Source organism: Myotis nattereri (genome assembly GCF_964212035.1).
Source record: "Myotis nattereri genome assembly, chromosome: 13".
NCBI lineage: Eukaryota > Metazoa > Chordata > Mammalia > Chiroptera > Vespertilionidae > Myotis > Myotis nattereri.
In genome coordinates this window covers 59,849,253-59,872,098 of record NC_138088.1, presented here as the reverse complement: position 1 = coordinate 59,872,098, position 22,846 = coordinate 59,849,253, and the positions used below count along the sequence as shown (strand labels likewise).

The 22,846-nt window shown below is 58.5% G+C and overlaps 1 protein-coding gene across 3 annotated transcripts in view; it reads right to left on the bottom strand.

Moving 5' to 3' along the window:
• Positions 1 to 22,577, bottom strand: part of CTBP2 (C-terminal binding protein 2) — a gene marked incomplete at its 5' end in the record, with an annotated part of 101,026 nt that extends 78,449 nt beyond the window's left edge. The window contains one exon of one of the 3 annotated variants that reach the window (XM_081105296.1): positions 22,346 to 22,577. The remainder of the gene's footprint in view (positions 1 to 22,345) is intronic. The other 2 variants (XM_081105297.1, XM_081105299.1) reach the window with 2 other exon arrangements.
• Positions 22,578 to 22,846: the final 269 nt, after the last annotated feature.

Sequence of the window (22,846 nt, the reverse complement as noted above, 5' to 3'; positions counted from 1 at the left end):
TTCCTTATGACACAAGCGCACCCATCCCTCCAGACTGCGGGCTCCTCGGGCAGGAGGAAGCGCCTCGCTCTAAGGTGCTCTCCTGAGCCAGCAGGTGCGAGCAGCACAGGAGGAACTGCCTGGAGGGCCTGCAGACACCCCCTCACTTCCTGGCTGTGGCCCCCAGGCCGGAGTTTTTCCCATGGGCATACAATACAGTTTGGTTCCAGAAACAAGACACACACAGGCCTTCAAGACTTCACCTGTATATTAAGCAGGAAACAAAGACTACAGGTCAGAAGGGACAAACACAAGCTTTCAAAAGCCATGTCCTAGAGCCCCCAATGACCAAACTCTTAAACCCATTACCTGTTTCCATTCCCACAGCCACTCGTCAGGGACTTACTATCCCTCCCACGTCACGGGTGGGGAGCCGGAGCTCAGCCCCATGCGAGAGTCCACAGCAGCAAAAGCAGAAACCCCGAGTCCAAGTCAGTGCACCCAGTGGGAGCCCCTCAGCAGAGGCCGAGGGCAGGGGGATTCGGCGGAATGAGACTGAGCTTCATAGGATGGACCCGCTGCTTCCGGCCATCCAACCCCCTGCACTCCAGGGGCGCGGCGGGGGGGCGGTTACGGCATGGCTCTAGCTCTGAGCTCAGGGGGCCAGGTAACCCCAGGCAGGGTGGGGATCTGCTGGGCCCAGGATCCCGCTGGTCCCGTCACTGCCGGAGGCTACTCAGTGAGAGGACCCACCAGGTTCCCAGGGGAGAAGAAAGATCCAAACGGACTTGGCTGGAAACTGCCACCTGCCACGGGAGAGCAAAGAGAACCTTCAGGTGAATGAGGGCAGAGCACCCAGCACCCCAGGCGCCCCTCTCCAGGCGTTCAAGGGAGGAACTTGCCAACAGACCTCCAGTCTGAACCTCGCTCGTGTTTTCTCCCTCGTTCCCTCCCAACCCGGCCTCTGAGTTGGCACAACCCCCCCTTCCCGCAGCAGCAGCCGAGGCCACTCAGCCAGCCTGCTGGTTAGACCCTGCCGGGCCTCCCGCCCCCCGCCACACACACACACACACACACACACACAGTCTGTGGGGTCATCCCAACACCCAGTCCCCAGGATCTCATTTGTGGTTTTAGAGTCTCAAACTCCTCCCCATTCGTAATTACACAGGGACGGAGGCCGCGGGCACCACCGTGGGGCCAGCCAGCGGCGTCTCCCTGGTCCAGGGCCACATGGTTCCCGTGCTCACTTCCTCTTACCAGGGCACCCACAGCCCTGGCCGCCCCTCCCCCCGAGCCTCCACAAAAGCCCATTGACCCACAAGCAAGATTCCTGGAAAGGCCCAGGGTTTCCTCCACTCCCTCTTCAGCACCCACCACGCCCCCACACCCCGGCTTCCCTCTCTCCTGTCCTATTCACAGAACTTACCCGCCTCCCACCCGACACCTAGGAGACACTCGCAGAAGCTGGCTTCTCTCCCTGTAAAAATGCACACAGGACCTTCCCCACCCCATCCCCCTTGACTCATGCCAGTTTTGGGGGGTGCACACCCCCACCCAGGCATGGAGCCCCAACAGGCTGGCAGGCCTGAGCCATCTCTGCTTGGTTTCCTAGGCGACAGCCGCTCTCCCCTGCCAGCTGCACACTGACCGAGGCAGAAGGCTCCGTGGCTCTGGAGTTCCTTCGCAGGGAAGCCGCTTTCCTGGTTTGGGGAGGGCCGAGGTGGCCGGACCCCAGCGGCCAGCTCTCCCACCTTCAATCTGCCCCGCCCTCAGCCCCACAGGCACCTGCCCCGCAAGACTGATTCCACTTTTGCTCCAGGAGAGGCTCGCAGAGCTACTGACAAGCCCCAAAGACCCTCACCTGGCGGTGGGAAGACTGGTCCCCCAGGAGTCCTGCCCGCAGCCCCCCTCGGGGAGCAGCACTCCTCGGGAGCAGCCCTGCAGGAGAGGTGTGGCTGTCCCCAGGCACAGAGAGGAGCTGGGCCTCCCAGGAAGCCTCTCCCTACCCTTGCCCCCACCCAGCCTGGGGGGCAGGAAGTTAGGACCTGCCGGGCCAGGGGCAGAAAGGAACAGCTGAGGCCGTGGGGCTGGGCAGTGGTTCTGCTCATTAGAACCACCTGGGAGCCAAGGTGGCTCCGCCCCACTGCAGCCCACACCCCAGCTCCCTGAAGAGGCTTCCCTGGTGTCAGTGTGTATGATGGGACCTGTTCCCAGTCTGGGACCACCCGCCCCTCCCTGCCTGGCTTCCTGGCCACCACGCTGTGTGCCTGTGTGGTCCCTCCTGGCAGGCAGGACCTGGTCAGGCGTGTTCAGGCCCTCATCCCAGGGCCTGCATAGCATGGGCTGCTCGGCGCTGCTCGCCTGCCCCGCATGGCTGGAGGTGACAGAAGGCCACTCCCTAGCAGACACTGGGGAGAAGGGCAAGGACAGCCCCATGGTTGCAGGAATGCTGCCCTGGGCACCTCAGATCCTTCCCTCCTGAAACCACCGCAGCAGAGAACGCATTCACGGAACCTCCGTGTGCACCTAGCGCAAGCCAGGCGCCCATGACATCGGACCCACAGTCTGTTACAGAACACGATCCTCAACACTGACCATCAGTCCCCCCAGAACCTCTTTTCCAGGCCACTGACATCTCAGGAGAGACCTACACCGTCTCCCCCATGTGACAGGGTGTCTTCCTGGTGGCGCTGCCGTGGCTGTGAAAGAGCCAGGAGCAATTTCAAATGAGGGTGTGGGGGGCCTGGCTAGCAGGGGGCCGACCACCCAGCTCCCCCTCCAGATCTCAGCTCTGCTGTCTCTACGGGACACGAGCCGCTGACTTATTACAAGGTCTCGTGTTCCTGGGCTTCTTTTATTGACCTAAGCCGCCCCATCACAACCACCAAGACACCGGCGGCACCGACGACCTCAGAGAAGGGACTGGACATCAAGGGGACAGGAAGAGGGGCTGGGAGGACAGGTCACCATCTGATCAGAAAGGGCTGTTTTTTTAATTTGTTATTGATGTTTTATTATTTTTTTTAATTTAAATTCTTTATTATCGAAAGTATTACATATGTCTTTCCCCCCCCACCGACCTGTCTCCGCACGCTCCCGCCCCCCAGCACATGCCCTCATCCCCCTACTGGACACGGCTGTTTTTCCCAAGGGCTACGCCACGGGCCCACAAATGGTGTGGCTTCTGGGCAAAGCAGCCGTGACCAAACCCAGAGCAGGGTCTTGGGAACCCGCCATCCTGGTGTGCCGAGGCCTGTGGGTCCCCGTGGACCATGGTGGGCGGCCCTCAGGGTCCAGCTGTCCTGGCAGCAGCCGGTTCTCCTCAAGGATGGGGCGGGAGCAGCACACTATATCAAGGGTCAAGTTTTATCTTTTAAACGCACAATGTGCTCAAGCCAGAAACAAAACAAAGCCTTTCCAAGATGCTTTCCAAATTCCAGACACTCACTGGGCTGCAAAGCGGGCCCTGCTTCCTCTTATTTTCATCTCACACAGGCTGGGTTTATAATAAAAGAGAATAACCTATTTATTTGCTTACCTTACACTTGAAAAGACAATAAATTGGAAAGGCTTCATAAATCTCACAGGGAATTCCTTTAAACAAGAACTGTCAGCAAAGCTCCATGAATAACCTTCCGCCAGCCTAGCAATCACCTCCAACACTCTTTTTCCTTCCTGCTTTTGTACTAATCTTCCAGCAAACAAATCAGATCAAGCACCAAAGGCTTTTATTCTTCTTGTGGTAAGACTCGGAAAACATCCGGGAGTCCGCTCGGGCTGCTGACTTCAGGGGGCTGACATTGGGTACAAGGTTGAGGCCAAGGGGACCAGACCAGGACACCCCTGCACCCTCCAAACCAGCCACACGGCTCTCACTGACTTACAAAACCAGCCCGGGGAGTCACAAACAGAGCCTGGGGCACAGCACCAACTCATCTGCAGCGAGCCACCTGGAACCACCAGCAAAGCCGGGGCAGACACCCTATGCACAGCCTCTCCCACTTCCTCCACCTGCGTGAGGCTGGGTCACCTCCCCCCTCCCCGCCCATGTGGATGGAGCCTCCACATCCAGGGGGCTGCTGGTGAAGCCCATTCATTGGAAGGTCCAGCCCAAACCCAGGCCTCCCCGACCAGGCCCTGCCCACCAGGCTAACCCGTCTCACCACGCGCCCTGGACGGGGCTGATGAAAACGACCTTGGGCAGCTCAGAAACACCAGGAGACGGACAGGCTCACGGAGGTTTCAAGGACTGAGCTAAAAATAAGTTTAAACAAGAGGCAGGCGGAGCTGGAGGACAAGCAAACTTGGGGGCTTGAACGAGCTGCTGTAATCAGTTTACGATCAGGGAAGGACCACGGCACCAGAGGGGAAACTTCCCCAGCCACGGGCTGAAAATCCGCCAGCCACGCCAACCGCCACCCACACCCCTGCACAGAAAGGCATGTTTCCAGAAAGGCCCAGCCCCTGAGATGCCCATTGGCTCCGGAGCCTTGAAGCTTCACCTTAAGACCTTGGTTCTGAGCGCGCCCACAGACAGGCCCGCTTGGTTAGGGTGCAGATGTGGGCTTCTGAATCAAGCCCCACTGAGGCTGGCGTGCAGCACCTGTCACCAAAGAGCTGTGTCCCTGCACCTCAGAGCTGGCCGAGCTGGCCGTGAGAGCGCATTCACTGTGACCTCATGGACACACCAAGTCCTGCGGGCACATGCCTGGTGTCAATAAAAGCAGCTGTATTATTATTACTATTCATCCCCCAAACTTAGGTATTTCTAATGTTCTTGAAGGTAAGCTCATTCAAGAAACGTCCAGCCCAAACCCAGGCCTCGCCCAGCAGATCTTTCCAACAGGCACCCTCTGAAATGCCACCTGACCATCTGCACACCTCAAGGATGTCTCCAAGCCTCGGCCAGCGGGGCTGGGCCAGGGTAGCAAGCTGCTCGCCCACTCCCCTTCAAGTCCACGAGGACTTAAGATCCACCTTGAAGCGACCCTGTGGAGCCAGGCACGGGGCCCAAGGCGAGGGCAGGACCCCAGCGACCCCGGGGCTGCCTGCACAGCTGAGGATGGCACCACTGAATATGCTTGTTGCCGCCCTTCCGACACAACACACGTGTCTCCCTTATGTTTAAATGAAGCGCAGCCTTTGGACAACTTTTCCCTGGTGGGGACCACAGAGGGAGCTGTTAGGCATGGAGGGCCTGGGTCTTCCCACCAGGAAGACCTGCTGGAGAGCAGGCTCCCACCTCTCTGTTCAGGGTCCAGGACGCTGGTGCAAACACCCTGCCCACCGGCTCCGACAGCCTTCTGGACGTGCTGGGGTGCCAACCTTTCAGCTCCTGGGCCCAACTCTGGTGAGCATGTGACCATGTCTTCACTGCCCGGCTGCTGGGCAGCTCAGAGGGCCTCCCCGGAGCCAAGGATGCTGAGACACAAGGTTCAGGGCAGAGACCAAGGGCACGTTTAGTCTGAGCTCAGGCGTGAAGGTGTCCTAACACCTCGAAGCGCACATGAGACGTACCCAGAGCCGCTGAGCGCAATGAAGGCAGTCACCCGGCCTCAGTGCTAGGGCCCTGGGGGCGGGGGGTTAACCAGCACTGGGAAGGCTTTTCCAGCAACAACCAGAAAATTAATAAACACAGCGACCCCAGGTAAAATTAAAAAAAAATTCCGAGACTCATTTCCCCCAACTGAATAGAAATAAGAGACTATTAAAACCTATGAGATTAGCCTCAAACAGACTGTCAAACTGCAGCGGGAAGGCCGGGAAGGGTAGGGGGGCGGGGGGGTGGGGGGTAAGAGATCAACCAAAGGACTTGTATGCATGCATATAAGCATAACCAATGGACATAAGACACTGGGGGGTAGGGGAGGCCAGGGGATTGTCAAGGGCGGGGGAAAAAAGGAGACATATGTAATACTCTTTGTAATACTTTAAGCAATAAAACTAAAAAAACCCACCAAAACAACAACAAAATAAACCTACGAGAAAGCGAGATGATTGTGGCTTTGTTCACAGTGCAACAGGAGACACTGGTGTCCAGCATCCTCTCCTTAAATAGCCCCTCCCGAGGGAAGTCGCAATCCTACCTGACATGCAGGACACGCAGGACACGCAGGACACGCAGGACTGGAGCTCAGGGAGGGACACTGACCAGGTGGCGTCCCCACAGGAAAGCTCCCAGTCCTCCAGGCTTTGCACCCGCTGGCCTCACCAACCTCTGCCCGCCTCCCGCAACCCGAGGCCAGCCTTCCTGCTCAGAGGACCGATCTGATGAGGGCGGGGATGGGACTCTCCTGGCTGGCGGGCCTGTTCTGTGACCGCGTGGTGTTCACGCACCGCCTGTCAAGGCCTGCAGAACTGCACGCTGAAGGGAAACTGCACTGAGTGTCGATTCTACTGACATAATCAAGTTTTAAAAGAACGAAAACAAGTGACTCTCCCTGTGCAGCAACTATGACCGCACTGCGGCCAGGCGGCCTTGCCACCTGAGGGCGGGGACACCTGCAGTGGCCCTGCCCGCCAGCTCTCCCGGGGGATGGCCTCAGTCCCCTTAGCACAGCCGTCACCACCTCTACACACAGGCTGAAACCAGCTGTGCCCTGAACAACGGTGCCGGGAAAGGGACTAGACCTCCAGCAGCTGAGCCAGGAAACAGAAAGTTGAGACTCCCCTCAAGTATGTGCCTTAATTGATCTCACCTTGGGGTCCATCCATCACTTCAGCCGCCCACACGCCCATCAGCCTAATGCCAAATCCACGTGCTACAGGCGAGGGCAGGGCAGGTTCCCGTCGGCCCTTCGCCATGCGGCTGGGTCTATCCTGGCTGGGGCTGCCACCGTCATCCTGGGCCAGTCTGGGATGTGGGTGCATGGGCCGCCCCTCTGAGCTCCCCCTAGAGGCCACACCCAGCCTAACAGGTCCCTGTCGGGTGGCGCTGAGACCCCAGGGGTGCCTCCATGCAGAACCCAGGTACCGGGGCTGAAGGGGAAGGCGCCTGGGTGGCCGTTCACCCAGGCGAAGGGCAGAGCCTCTCCCACCCCCATCCCTTCTGTTAGAGAGGGCCACCACCCTGTACCCTGTGCCGCTGTAGATGACCACAGAGAGGCAGGGAGAAAAGTGACACTGACAACATACCTTCGCCCTATCAGCTGGGTCGGAAGGACATGGCAGGACCATGTCCAGGCGCCCGGGACAGAACTCAAGCTGCGGCCTAAGTTACACTGAGGGAAACGGTGATGGACCCACCATGCACCCCAGTCCCTGAGCAGCCCTCAACGTCTTCCTCTTGGCCCCGCAGCCAGCTGGGCACCTACTGTTACGGGGCCCCAGCACTCCTCTGCAGTTGCTCCATCCTCACCCGCAGAGCCCGTGGCTGGTTCACTCGCCCAGGAACCATGGCCACAGCCCTAAAATGCCGCACCTGCTGGCGGTAAATCTGAACTCAGGGCCACTCCGTGGCCCTCCAGCCCTCTCTCGGCTTCTGCAGACCCAGCCCTCCCCCTGCCCCACACCTCATTCTCTTTACACCAATGAAACAGTAATGCCCAACAGTGCCCGCATTTGAGAATTCATCAAGGCGAGCTATGGGTTTGCCACGCACAAGTCAACTGCCCACACAGATACCCTGAGGTGGATGCAAACAGCATCCACCACCCTGCCGTGGGGACAGAGGACAAGGAGGTGGGGGTCCCTTGCCCAGGCCTTCAGCTAGTCAGGATGGGGATGGATGTTTCGTCTCACACAACACACAGTACTTCTCCAATCACAGGAGAGCAACAAACGTCAAGTCTTCAGTGGGCCACCCTCCTCGCCCCTCAGCCTGGGAACCACCCTCCGCCCGTGCACCTGAGCCCCTGGCCCCACCCAGCTCGTGTACATCCAGTGCTTCTCGGAGCTTCAGCATAAACCCTCCTGGCTCTTGCTCGGAGCCCTGGCACCTGGCACGCAGGAGTAGCTCTATTTGCTGGAGAAGCACATTCTCCTTAAAGGAGCAATTTTCAGAAGAAGCAAATCCATCTCAATGTCACTGCACAAGTTTCCACAAATCAATCCAAACGGAATCACCTTACCATAATGTAAACATTTAAAACCCCATGCATAAAGTATTACACACCGTTTTTATTTGATCTACTAAACTAGAGCTTCCCCAAATCTCTTAAAGGAGGTTTTTCCAGGAATGCGCACCTGCTTAACTGGGAGGGACACATAACCGCGCTGCCTAGCACTGCGACACTGCTCACGGGGCTACCTCCGCCAGACATCCCGTTTCACTTGGCATTTAATCTCTATTAGGAGGTCTACCTGGAAACAGAAAGGTATCCGAGTCTGCATAACCCCATGAATCATAAAGTCACTTATTTCTACCCCAAGTCCAAAAGCAGCCCTGAAAGAAACTGCCAGGACCCCAAAAGCGTGGGGGCCGCCTGACACACGGTCCTGCACACCCAGCCCTGAGCCGCTCTGCCAGGTGTTGTTACGGGAATGGCTGCCACTTCCCTCAAGGAGTACCCCCCAAACCTCCCAGAGGTAGTTACCCCAACTACTTGGGCAAATTCTGTAGCCCAAGACGAGGTCTCACATCAAGGGCAGATGGAGGCCCCTTAAATCATTCTCCTGTGAGGACATCACGCTCGTCTTTTCAAGTTCACCTTCAAGGAGCAGGAGTGACTCCCAAGGAAGCTCCAGGCTCCCAACTGGATGGACTTCCCTGCACCCTCCCTGCCTTCAAATCTATGCACACACCCTCACCCCTAGAACTGGGGGTGTGAATGCGTGGTTTGGAGGACTAGTTCCGACCCTGGTCCATCATCTATCACCTGTGAGCGCATCCCGTGGCTGCTGAGGCTGGTCTGTCGATTCCAAAGTGGGCGGTGACCACACTGCCTCCCCGTCTCATGTCAGGGTTGCTACTAAAAACAAAAAAGCACGTGTGACCCAAAGGGTTTCTGCCAACAGAACACAGTAAGCTGCCATCGACATGGAAACGGAAGCTGTCGGCCTCACCAAATCAAGAGAAAAAGGATTTGCTGTAAAACGCGTTTCCTTCCGTTTCTGCGTCGAAGGTGTCTCCCCAAATCTGAGTCTGGCACAGCGATGCAGGGCTGCTGTCGGCGCCGGAGCTCCTGGAGGTGGGCGTGCCTGGTGCTGGTCCCAAGTTCAGGCTCACTGGGACTCTGACCCCACCGCATCCGCCTGGACTTGTGTCTACAGATTTTCCAAGTGCGCTTCCGGGGGCAGCCCATTTTTACTGACATTGACTTTGTAAAGATGCTTTCTCTCCTTGGCAGTACCCGGTGACACTCCACCCCGCCTCCTCTCGTGCCAAGTGTGTCAGAATATGGCCCCAACTCCAATTTTAACGGACACACAAGAAATGGAATGTGCTGTTCAACTGGGTGGAGAAGCCCTCTTAAACCAAGAGAGAGAGAGAGAGACCAGGTTGGGCAGAAATCCCTATCTCCACTTTTAACCCAGTTGTTCAGATCTGGGTTGGGTGGGTGGTGAAAGTTACATAAAATCTTTCAATCATTCCTTGCGCAAAATGTTCAAGCCATAGGCCCAAGCGCGTGGCGTGCTGGGAGCGGTTTGTTTTGGAGGGAAGAGTCTGCGTGCTGCTGGCAGGTCTGGGGCTGCGGCACCAAGAACCACGGGAATTTGTTAAAAACACAGACGCTCCGGCCCTGCCTGCAGCTTCTCTGAGGGGGCACTGGGTGGAAACCCAGGAGACTGTCTCTCGGCCAGGGGTGCCCTGGGGATCCCCCTGCTCCAGAGGCCACCCTCTCAAACCACCTGGGCTCCCCCTGGCGACTGCAGGAGTCACTCATGTGAAAAGCGCTGTGCCCACAGCCAGCCTCTCACACTGAACGACTCCGGGCTGGGGAGACTGGCGGCTCCAACGGGGCAGAGGAGAGCAGGGACTTGGTGTCAATTACCCCACACCCAGAGCGCTGCCGTGGCCACTGTCTGCCACTCTGCAGGGACACTAGCGATCCTGGTAACAAACAGGACCGCCTGAACATTTCCCAGCAGCCACTGCTTCCTTACCTCGAATCTCCCACCCGCGCATGTGCAGAGGTGGAGCTAGGACAACCTGACCCGACCCCGGTGTGTCTGTACTCCAGCACCAGCTGCCTCCCAAAGGCATTTTCAAGGATCATCTGACTTTCCAAGTGCGATTCCTTTAACGGCATGAATTCAGCCCAGAGAAACCGCTGGTCCGTGAACTGACCAGCCGGTCCTGAAGGGACTACCGGTCTCTTCCATGGGCCTTGGAAGGGCATCCCCCAGCCCCGCCTCCCTGTTCCACTCACAGGAGCCCCTGCCGCACCTGGAGCCCAACAGGCCGCGCAGCAGTAACAGCGGCCGAGTTCGCATCCTCACCAGACTGCGCTGACCTGTGGACGCCGGCTGGCCCTGGCCCTGGCCCTGCGGTCGGTCCCCGCGACTGAATGAATGCCCCGGAGGAGACCCAGTGCCACCCACCGCCAGGCGGGTCAGGAATACTCGCAAACACCCCACAACAAGTCGGCCAGTGGGACCCGGGCCAGCCACTAGACTGCTGCGGCCCGAGTGCCCACCACGTGCCAGGAAGACAAACCCACCAAGCCAGTCCAGTGCCCATAGCACCTGGATGCACTGACTGTTCTGCTGCCCATGGACCGGCAAGGTGGCACCTCAAGGCCACCTGCACTTCCTTTATCTGCTCTGTGAACAGGGTGCTAACCCTCCCCCCGCCCCCGAGCACAGCCGGTGTCAGGGGGGCCTGGAGAGGCAGACGGGCTGGGCCCGTCCCAGGACAAAGGCGGGGGCACCGAGCTGCTTACTTTTCCTTCTTCTCTGGGAAGGGAAAGCAGGTCTGAAATAGAAAGTAAATATTTTACTGGGCACTTCTCAAGTGACCTAATACGGAATAACATTCCACAGCCTAAAAACCACCTCCTGAGTGGGTTCAATTCATCACTGTGGCCCCAGGAATGCAGGGGCAGAGGGGGGCCAGGCCTGCCCCTTCCCGGCGGATTCCCCAGCTCCCACCCGACCCTGCTCCCTGTGCCCCCTGTGCCCTTCAACTGGCTCCATGCGATTCATCCGTCCTGTCCTCTCTGTGAAGGATGAAACCAACCTGCTGGCGGGCCCAGGCCTGCCGCTGCCGGAGCCAGGCCCTCCCTCACACGCAGGCGAGCCGCCCGCTGGTCACAGCGCCTCCAGGGAGAGCGGCTTGTTCACTTAGTTTGTATTTTAAAAACGGAACAAACGTCTGTGACGTGGCAGGCCTATCCTAAGTGCTTTCCAAACATCATCACCTCGTTGGGTCCTACAACCGCCTACTCCTACCCTCATCTTATGCTCAGAAATGAAGTCCTTCGCGAGGACTCGGGAAATCCCGAATGCCAGCAGGCTGTCCCAGCGCGGCCACCTCCCTGCTGGCCCGCCGGGTGTCCCTCCTGTGGCGCACACTGAGGGCAGGGCCATCTCCCGTGGGCCGCCTCAGCCCTGAGGGCACAGAGAGATGTCCGCGGGCCCGCTCCCTGGTCAGAGGGCTGCCGGGCGGCTGCGGCCCTAGCAAAGCTTCAGGGTCTGAGCGAGAGGCCAGACACGCCAAGGAGTCACCAGGCTGCAAAACTGCCGGCTACAGAAGTGACAGGCGTGGTCCCAAAGTGGTCTCTGCCTGGCCAGCCTTCTTCCCACAAATGACAAGGAACCCCCTCTCCCGTCACTCTAAGACCCCACTTGCCCCCTGCTATTGAGAAGATGAAGGAATTAGGGGGGAACCCTTTTACTCTCCTTTGCAGAGAAACAGTTTAAAGAGCCAGGGCTACCTTGCAGTGTGTGTTTCAAGTGGTTTTGTGAGCTCCGAGGGGCTAAGCTCAGGCCTGGCCCAGGCATGCAGCAGGAGCACAGCCCCAACTCCAGTCACAAGCCCGCCCCTTCCCGCCCCTGGGACACAGGGACCCAATAAGGCAAGCTGGCCAGGGCCACAGAGGAAGCAGCTCCAAGTGCCTGCGTTCTCTGTCCACTCCACTTGGAGCACATCTGGCCAGATTAGGGAGGAAAACCTACCCATAGTTCAAAGTCCTCCTTAAATCCCCAGGAAGCCAGCAACACAGACAGAATGCCAACTTCAATGCTGAAGTCTCCTGGTTTTTGTCAGCTGAAGCCACATTCTTAATCCCGGGCTTAGCCGAGAAACGAGCAGGATGGTGTGTGTGGAAAACCACCCCCAGGAGCAGGGAGAACGCCGGAGCCCCACAGGGGCCCGGAAAGCAGGGGCTCGGGAACGGCTCCCGTGGCACCAGCGTGGCTGCTGGAGGCCTGGACGCCGAGCTCAGGGTCTCCTGCAGAGCCAGGGGTCCCCACCTCCCACACCACAGACCTAGGCCCAAGTAAGACCACCCACACCCTGGCTCCCACAAAGAACCTGCACGCTGTGGCCCGCCAGCCAAGGGCGACATCACTGCAAGTGACGTCAGAGCCACCAGGCCCGGCCACATCCACTTTCAGACACGCGGGCCCCAGAGGGCCGCTCCTCCCTTCTCCGTCCGGCAGAGCCTGTGAGCGGCCGCGGAGGGAGCTGGCCCAGGGCTGCTGCTGACCCTGCCGCTGCACAACCTTCCCCAGCCCTGCACAACCTTCCCCAGCCCTGGAGACCCGCGGGCAGCTGCAGGGGCTTCACACAGAACATCATCATCACCGAGCTGGAGCTGGGCCAGCACGTGGGTGAACACAACTCGCTGGCCAAGACACCCCCTTCCCTGCAGCAGAGCAGGCGGCACCCACAGGCCCAGGCGGCATATACACCGTCTCTCCCCCACCTTCCCCGCCCCCCCAACGGCCTTGGGATTCCAGCCAAGGCTTAAGGATTCCCAAGCACCCCTGTGTTTGCAAGCACACACGTGTCCGCGAGAGGAAGAGGTGCACTGCAGGGCAGGAAGGTAATCTCCTCGGCAAAGGCAAGCCTGTTTTTCAGGAAATCTCCACCTGGTGGGGCCGTCACCTTGAAGGGAGCCAAGGTCGGCAGGAGAGCTCCACAGGCATCACCTGCTGGGCCCCTTTGGGGAGTTAATCGCCCCAGCAGGGACCAGCTCCAGGCTCCAGGACACACCCAACTCGGTGCCCTTCCCTTTCACTTCCGACGGCCCCTTTGAAAAGAAGGCTGTTCCTTTTGTTCAGGAGCACTCATTCAAATTCCTTCCCAAGGCCAAGGCCTAAGCAGGGCACAGCCAGGGAGAGGTACTGGCTCAGGCGAGTTTCTGGCCGGTTTGTGCGTGAGTGGTGCACACAGCCACCCCCACCCGGTGGAACCCTCACCGCCTTCCCTGTCTCTTCCCCCAAACCCCGCCATGTTGCACACAGGAACCAGCTCAGGTTGTAAGGCATACGTGACGAGAAGGGTGGAAAGTGAGAAGCAGCCTGAGAGGGAGGGAGGGGAGCATCCCATCTACCGGCAGCCCCACCCCAGAGAGGGGCTCACACAGGAAGGAGGAGCCTGCTTGGAGAAGACCCGACCGAGTTCATGAGTTTGTGAATCCAGACCACAAACTTGGGAATTGCAGTCTATCTACTGATAACAAGACACCTGGCCCCTGAACTGAATGTTAACATAAAATCCCTAAGCTCTGTGAAAGCTATCCACAAAATCCAGGGAGCTGGGGGGGGGGGGGAGAAAGCGGCTGGGAGGGCAGAGGGGTCTTACCTCGCCTGGTGGGGCAAGGCCATTCCCAGCGCACCCGGCTGCCAGTCCAAAGCCACAGGATGTCTCAGTTAATTACCAAGAAGATGGAGCCAGTGGAGGTGGAACTAGGGAACCTTCGGCTCCTCCCTGACCCCCGTTTCTTCCTCCATAGAACCGCACTCCCGTCTACCTCAGGGAGGGGGAGGATAAATAGAAGAATGCGGCTGGAGCAGCAGCACGTGACTGGCCCTCCAGGTCCTTCCAGGATCCAGAAGGACAGGAAGCCCCCCACCCCACCCCAACCCCTGTGCACCCAGCCAGGCCCGTCTACTGAGCCACCCACTCAGGCTTCATTAACCAGAAAAGTGTCACGAATCTAAAACAGGCCTGGCCCAGGAAACCATCTGGAAATCCCTCCTTAGCAGTAGATGGTGAGATCCTAACCAAGACCGTTCCTCAAAGACGGAATGAAAACAAGCCAGGCTTTGCGGGCCCATGTGATCTAGAAAGCGATTCGGGCTTGAGAAAGAGAACTGTGAGCCCAGGGACAACAGGCAGGCTCTCGGGCCAGGGAAACTCCCCCCTCTGCTCCCCGGGTGACAAGAGGGAGGTTCCCAGGACAGGCTCCTCCACTAGGAAATCCTGCCGGAGCCTCACTGCCAACCGCCTGGCTCACTCCCAGCTCTGCCGCTGTGGGGGCCACGGGCGCCATGGACAGGACACCCCCTTGTGGATCCAGGGCAACAGACACCCAGTGTCCAGTGGGAGTGCCAAGGTACCAGCACGTGAATGCTCACCAAGTGTGGTCCTCACGCAGAGAACGAGTTCAATGACCTGCCACACACAGGAGCTCCTCTGCCCAGAGGAGGGTGGGAAATGGGGATGTCCCAGGTCGTCCTGGCTCTACCACTCACTGGTGGGCAATCTCGCCCCACATCGCTGCAGAGGCGATGCAGTGGGGTCCTGTCCTGGATGCCCTCGCAGTGCCCGCAACTACTACCGCCATTTCTAAGACGATCTGAACACACTTTCCCAAGTCATAGCCATCGGCCCTTTCCTGTTTGTTGCCTCTTGACCGCCATCCTGCAGCCAATCAATGAACCTCTATGTTCACCAGGAAAGGGCGGTGTGGGAACACGACAGGGACAAGGCCTCCCAGCTTTGGGATCGCTGGGGTGGCTCAGGCTCCGTGCAGCGCGGTACCGGTTCTGGTCCCATCAGGGCTCCAGGGACTGGGAGGGGCGCAGGCGAGCCTGAGGGCATGCGGCGGGAACTGTCCTGAGAGGGAGGGAAGGAGGAGGAAGTGGACACAGGCCACCCTGGGTGACTTCCCAGAGGCGGGAAGCAGCTCCGATTTACAAATGAAAAGGGGCGCGCAAGGGGAGGGGCGCTTCCTGAGGGAGTCAGGACTAGGTGTGGGGGCGGGGCGCCAGCCTGCGGAGGGGAAGGCGGTCCCCATGCGTTAAGAGCCGGTGAAGCGGGTCCGGACGGCCTCCCGGGCCCAGTCGCACCCTCCCCAGTCGCACCCTCCCCGCAGCGGAGACTGGCAGTTGCTCAGGCTTGGGCCTGGATGGACACAGAGGGTCCCCAGGTCCCCACGGCCCGCAGGAGTGTGGTGAAGATTAACAACTGTGAAATGCTTCTCAGGTCAAAACCACTCTGAGATGTTACTCGTAGGCCCTTAGCTGCGCTTCCTGAGGCCCGACAGAAAACGGGCTCCTACCTAAGCTTGCCCTCCAGGAGCGAGTCTAGCGCAAACCCAGAGCGGCATCTGTGCTCCGGACACCAAGGAGGGGGCAGAAAGCGTCATTCCCGCTTGGCTTCCGCGCTGGGCCTCCTGCTCCATCCAGTCCCTGAAGAGCAGGTGAGCATCAAGGGCAGAGGTACAGACTTCTGGAGACGGACAGGAAAAACTTTAAAATGTCACCCCTGCTGGAAAGAGAACACAGCATTCCCCCTCGCCACCACCGCACTTCATTAGGTAGGTGCCCCAAGTGCGGGGAACCCTCGGGGTGTCCAGTGTTTGGAAAGCTTTGCCCCAACCCTGACCCAGTGGTCAGCCAGGCTCAGTCAGTGCTAGGAGCCCACGCAGCCCATCTGGCCTGGCAGCTCCAGTGCCAGCTGTCCCTCCCAGCAAAACAAGCCCAGTGACCAGGCGAGGCCGCTCCACCCCCGCCTGCACGTTCAGTGCCCTCAGCCAGGCCTGGTGGGTTCGGGCCCGCCCTGGCTCTCGCTGCCACATCCCTGGCTCTGCACCACCTAAAAGGGCTGTGGGGACCCCCACCCCTTCCCTAGACCCACCTGGGCCTGAACAAGCAGAGGATAAACTGGGACTGTTGGCACTTGGAGACCAACAGCACTGACCACAGCCATCAGCGAAGAATCAAGCAGCAGCGAGATCACTGGGCAGGAGGTGCCCAAACCCTTTCCTGGCCTCAGCCCTCAGAGCCAAGGAACTCCCCCTGCTGCCCTCCCTCCTCCCCACCCCACCCCACCCCACGGGCAGGAGGCCTGCTGCAGGCCACTCTGCTGGCCTCCACACTGGGGGCAGGGCCCATTAGGCCGGGGGAGTGGACCTCTATGATCTTGGTCTACAGTTGCTTCCAAAGAAACTTCCTGGGATCCATGACCATGAGGTCTGTGCGAGCCAGTGCCTCTCCCTGGCTGTGGAGCAGGCGCTGACACCCCCTCCCCCCAGCCCCGCACACCATCTACATTACACATCCTTCAGAAGGCCCCTCCCAGTTCCTGCCACCACCTAGGCCGGGGTGCGACCCTCAAGCCAGTTAACAGTGTCTTTCGAGTCAGAGGTTTACTTTAATGCAAAAAGCACATTTCTGCTCAGAAGAGCACTTCTGAAGGAAATCAAAGCAATGTCATAAGGAAAGGTGGGTTTTTCCACATTTACAAGTGGGAGAGATTTTAAGAGCCACAGTGGTGAAAAGCACTCCCTCGGCCCACCGTGTAGATGCCTAGAAAACAGCCTAAAGGTGAGGCTGCCGACCAGGCTCAGGCACCAAGAGCGAGGTGGGATCCACACGCTCTAAGACCCACCTGCCCCTCGGGAGACGAAGGCTGTTATCGTCTAGAAAAGACGTAAATCACAGCTCTCCACAAACCCCAAAGCATCACCTGTCCCATGAACAAGAACACACCTGTTTATCAACATATTGTGAGTATTAAACCAACAGGCAACCATCTGTTCAATGTGAACCAGGTAAGCCAGGCCACGTGGAAGGCATTCACCAGGAAGGGGCTGGGCTGGACGCCGAGGGAAAGGTCGGCGGGCCCCCCAAGTTCTGACCAAGGGGACCTGGCTGAAGCCAGAGCGGCATGGCATGGGCCCCACAGTGGTTAGTGTCCACACTGACTCGTTGGGGGAGGGGCCGGAGACAGAGGGAGCAGGGGGGCCTGTCCCTTTGGCCACAGAGAGCTCCACTCTGCAGCCTCAGCTCCCACGTGGACGCGTGGACTCAGTGCGCTGTGAACGAGGAGGCAGCTGCCACATACGTGAGCATTTTTCAGAAAAGGCCACAGCGGCACAAGAACACAAAAATCCAGCAAACCCTCCTTTTAGCTGCACTTTCCCCAACACTATAAACAGACTAAGGAACTTTAACATGAGGAGAAATAAAAATAAACACAGCCGCTTCCCGTGACTTCAGGTGCCACCATTTCTGGGAAGTGTTGAATATGATTTCTTAAAATTGCATTTCAAGGGGGAAGAGTTTGCTTTTTCACACTTTCCTTGAAGGACCCTCCTGTGCTTTGAGAAGCCTTCCTCAGAAGAGCAGCACCCAGCTCCGTGGCCGCCCAGAGCCCACCTTCCAAGAAAGGCTCTGCAGGCAGCAGCCTGGGCCGCCCTGTGCAGGCGGCAGCTGCTGCTGGTCCCCATTGGCTGAGCTCCTGAAGTTTCTGTCCCCAGCGGTCAGTGAAGGCGAAACTGGCCCTGGGCTGCCATGGTCAACATTCCCCACAAACAATGGCCGGCTCTCCCCCCATTGTGCACCCTCATTCATCTGTGAATCCCTCTTTCTGCACCATGTGCAAAGCCCTTCTCTTCCCTGGGTTCAGTCCTGAACGCCAAGTGCAGCCATCATCTGGGCTTGAAACATTTGTAATGAAACCTGAAAGCAAACTGCAGATCTTACCCAAACGTTAATTGGCAAGTGCCATTAGAGCCACACGATGGCTTGTGGGTACCATCCATTAAATCAGGATCAAAAGAAACACTGAACACCTTAAAAATGGTTCTGAAGTTTTTAGCGATTATTAAATATAATTTCCCAAACCCAGAGATAGAGTTTAAAAAACACACACACACCCTTTCACAAGCCTTTGATACATATTCCATCAAACAGACTTGAATAAAAATCAACTTCAAAAGATCAGGTTGGGGGAGAAGCCTTGGCTTCCCCTCCTCCCCGAAGTGCTGTGACCGCAGTGGGAACGGGCATGCGGGCCAGCTGTGTGGGAAGCCATCTGCCCAGCGGCCGGCCCAGAGCACAGCCCTTCCAGCATTGCCATGTGCCACCGCAAGTTTCAGTCAGGTCCACACTAGCACTCTCAGCTAATGACTCACAGAGGTTTTGGGGGAAATGAGGCCCCCCCCCCCGATATTTCACTATATGATCGCTTCTGTTAAGGACAAGCACTTCTCTTCAAAGGGTCAGGCAACCCGCATTCCAATTTTTGAATTATAACAAAAATGTGGCCCACCCCTGCCATCAGCCAGAGCACGGGGGGAGCGGAGCTGGTGCACCCTCCCCACCAGATAAATGTCCTTTCCCACCGCGTGCTGGAGGGTATGTATTCGTGGCTGTTATCGGGGACAGGGGACACTTGGCTGCTGCTCTTCACTGATAGAAAGATTATTAACAGAAGGACCCAGGCTGCACTCACATACATTATGGTGACAGCCTTCTGCAGTGAAGTGACAAGAGGTAAAAAATGACAACTGGGGTGGCCACTCTGCCGTGGCCGTAAACTCTTTACATTTCTCCATTTAGGGAAAGCGCTCAGTGCGAAGGGTAGAGCTGTGCCTTCACAATGATTCACAGCGCGGAGGGCGGCGGCCCATGGCGCTCGGGCTGGCCTCGCAGGGCCCCTCTGGAGAGAGGGCCGTCCTCTTTGTTTTAATTAGAGAAGCTCCCTTTGCTTCTGATTTTAGTTCCCAGCAAAACAGCCTCTTCAAATCCAGCGCGTCTTTCCTAGGCTCCCCTCTGCGTACCTCCTGGCCGCCACTCAAAGGCTGACACGGTGACACGCTGGTTTTGTAGTTTTGTTTGTTGTGGTGATGGCTGTTTCTTTTTCTTCATTTCATCTCTCTTTAAAACACTTTTCAGGCTTATGAATAGGATTTTTGTTTGGAGTTTTAAGAGTCAAGAGTAAAGCTATTGATTATTCCCTGAAAGGCGAGCGGAGGGGCAGTTAATAATTACCCCGAGAGCAAGCTTTCCTGCTTCATCTTGTGTACACGACCTGACCAACAATGCCAGGGACAGGAACAGGTGTGCCCGAGTCCAGTCGTCTGAAAAGGCCGAAATATGTCACTGGTGTATTTTTACAATGCTAGTAATGTTTGCTTTTCAGTGACCAAACTTTTTTACTTTCTTAACTTTGTAAAGACACACTTTGCAAATGTTTCTTTGCTAAGTCAAAGACTAAGTCCTACCGTGCTGAGCGGAAAAAATACATGTTAGAGACAAAGGGTTTTTAAAATCAGTTAGAAAAGGTTAATTCACGCTGCCCCTCCCCCAGAAGAACACCCATTCAAGGGCCAGTTTCAAAGATCCCAAATGAAGTCGTAAATAACACAGGGCCCCGAGCGCAATCTGCAGAGCCACCGCACCCTCCCCTCGGCCTCATTAAGGTACAATTAGAAAGAAGGGCGGCCACGTACCCTTAGCCTCATCGTTCCAAACAGGAAAAAGATTTAAACCAAAAAGCACCTTGTCAGGTTCAAAGCAAGCTCCAAACTCCAGATTTTAAATTCCCTCTAATAACTACTTTCTACCGGGGCAAACTGGGGACCCTTCTCCCTGGGGCACAGAAAACCAATCAGAGCCATAAATTCCCTTTGCCTTCAAGCCTCCCTCCCTTGTACTGGGGCAGAGTGGGGGGAGGGGGTGACCCGACATCAACACTTACACTAAACCCCTCAATGCTCGACAGAAATATGCTGGCTTATTCCTTTGTTTGGTCCTGTTATACTTGATCAAGTGTGAACGATTAAACTGGTTTCATTAAAGGTTGGTGCATTCACGGCTAACATCCAACTTCAATGGCAACTGTAAGCATATTTTGCAAGGAGGGCCTGCTTTTTTGCTTGAAACCTACGGTCTCATTAACTCTTCTTTGGGGGGCAATAAAAAGGGCATGGGGTTTTACAGGAGAGTCAGCGCAGCTCGGAGAGCTGAGGCCAGACAAAAGGATAGTTAGTGTTTCCACTCTAGGATGCTGCCCCTGTTACCTACCATAAAGAAAAAAACCCTGCTCTGACCGAAAGCGTTTAATTGGCATTTTGAATATCACTTTATAATTGCTGTAAGAAGTACTCTTTGAAATCAAATGACTACAAAACAAGATCTTTTAAAGTCCTGTTACCTCAAAACGTAAAAGATTTGTAAAAAAATTCCCAAAGCAGTGCAAGTCTCGGAAGTACTGGGAAGCTAAGCTCCCGGGAGAGCCCGAGAGGCGGCACCGCAGTCCAGGCGCTGAACACGCGGTGATTCTTAAAATGCCTTTGAATCCTAGGACCTACCTGAGGAAAGATACTCTGAAAGACTAGTAGGAGAGTTTGATATATTTCACCAAAGTCAGGAGGGAAAGTCGCTGTGTAAACTCACCAAAATACGTGTCCCCTCCGAATTATCCATGTCAGATAAAAATATACGAGTCGCTAGAATATCCAACAGAATTGCAAATAAGGCACTTAGCATTTTAAATTCCCAATGCATATTTATAGAATTCTCTTGTCTACCCTTCAAGCCACTCACATCTGACTCTCTAAGAACTTAACCCGACCTCCCATCTTTAAAGAAAAATTGGGGGGTGGGGAGGGATCCAGAAAGATCTGTTTGGCCCGGATAGGGCAAGGAAGCCCAGCATAACGACGCAGGCCACTGCCAGCAGCCTCCCCGGCAAGGACGCAGAACAAGCGGGATTTCTACGAAAAACCCCTCCTTCTCCATGTGAATTACTAAACGTGGGCCCCTCTGGAGCCAACTGCGGCTTGGGCCGCCTCCGGAAAAATGACTCGGGAGCCGGGGTGTGTGCGATCACCGCTCACGCACACGCACACGCACACTCGGTGCCCGTGACCGTCCGCGGCGGCGGAAAGCGAGGCACCGGAGAGCGTGTGAACGCTTGTGTGTCTCGCCGCGACCGGCTGTGACCGCACGGGGCTCCCCGGCCCACGAGGCCTCACAGCACCGAGGCGCTGCCGGGGCTGCGGACGATCCGCCACGCCGCAGGACCCCCGCTGGAGAAAGGCCCCGGCGCGCCCCGGCTCCCGCGCGCTCTGCCCAAGTTGCCCCGGGGCTTGGAGGAGCGCGAGGGAGAGAAAGAAAGGCGCTACCCTCGGCCGCGGGGTCCGTCCTGCTGCCGAGCACAAGGAAGGAGCGATCGCGGCGGCCCAGCGGGAGCGGCGCCGCGCCGGGTCCCCGCAGCCCAGGGCGCGCCCCGGCCACCCCTCCTGCGAAACTTTTTCTTTTGGGTTCGCCCCACCCGAAAAGTGCGGCCCGGGCGGGGGCGGCGGGCGGGCCGGGCTCCAGGCGGCGGCGGGCAAGGAGGAAGTGGTGCCCGCGGGAGCGCGGCCGGGCAGAGGAAATGCCCGGCCCGCCCGCCGCCCGGCCCACCCAGGCCCCCGCCCCGCGGCGACTTTGGCGGGCCGGGCCCCGCGCGGCGGTGTGGACGGCGGCGGCAGATGGGGCCCGGCTGCCCGGAGGAGCCAACAATGCGGGGCCGGCAAAACAAAAGGGTCCACTTTGCCTCCTTTCCCGTCTTTCGCCAGCGCTCCGGGGCGCCGCGCGGGATCCACGGCTGGCGGGGGCCGCTCCCCTGGGGGCCCCTGGCCGCGCGCGCCCCGATTTCCCCGCGGAACCCCGCTCTCCCCGCCCCCGCTCCGCCAGCGCAAGGCCCCGCGCGCTCGGACTCCCGGTCCCGGGGGATCCGGCCATATTGTCCCCGCGGCGCGCGGCGCGCTCGGCCTGGGTCGTGGGCAGTCCCCGTGCGCGCACCCACCGGCCTCGGGGAGCAAGAGCCGGGGGCGCCTAGGAAACTGTCGCCGAGACGCCGCCGCTGCCACTGCCCTCCGGACGTCGCCACGCTCGGGGTTTCGATTTTTTTTCTTTGCCAATCCTGATGGGAAGGAAGGTGACCGCCTACTTCGCATTCATCAACTCTCATCACAACAACAAAAATCCTGGCGCAAACGGCAGCCAGCGGGCGCGACCAGCAGCGGGGGGCGGCCAGGAGGGACCCCCCAGGCTGGCGCCCACCCCCGGGACCACGCAGGGACACGGAGCCGGGGGCGCAGACCAAAGATGTCCTCGGATGCCGGCTCCGTGTCCTTCGCCCTCCTTCCCCGCCCCGAGTGGCGCAGTGAGGCGCGGGCGCGGCGCCCCAGCCCACCGACGCAGGTGAGGCGGGGGTGGGGACGGCCCTAGCCCCCCCACCCCGGGTCCCTCTTACCTCGTCCCGGGCCGCTGGCGTCCACGGTGAAGGGCGCCCACCCGGGAGGCGGCGGCGGCGGCTCCCGCCCCTCCCACCCCACCCGGCGGCGGTGGCGGTGGCGGCGGCTGTGCGGCCCCCGCTCAGCGAGGCATGGCTCTCGGCTCGGTCCTTAGCTCCTCGGGCCACTGCCGGCTCTTCTGGGCCGCTGCTGGGCCACCTTAAAATGACACACGCACACAGGCACACACACACAAAAACTTAATCTCTCCAGCTCCCCGCCCCTCCCCCTCCCGCCCTTCCCTCCCCAGCTCTCCCCTCCCCTCCCCTTCCTCCTCCTCCCTTCGCCGCCGAGCCTCTTCCTACTTCCCCACCCACCCCACCCCCTTCCTCCGCCCACCGGCTCCCAGTCCTCCCCACCCAGGTCCGGGCCCCGCGCCCGGCCGCCCGGAGGGGGCCGCGCTGGGGGGGTCCCTGGCCCGCGCACGCCCCGAGCCGTGCTCACCGCCAAGAGGATGCTAA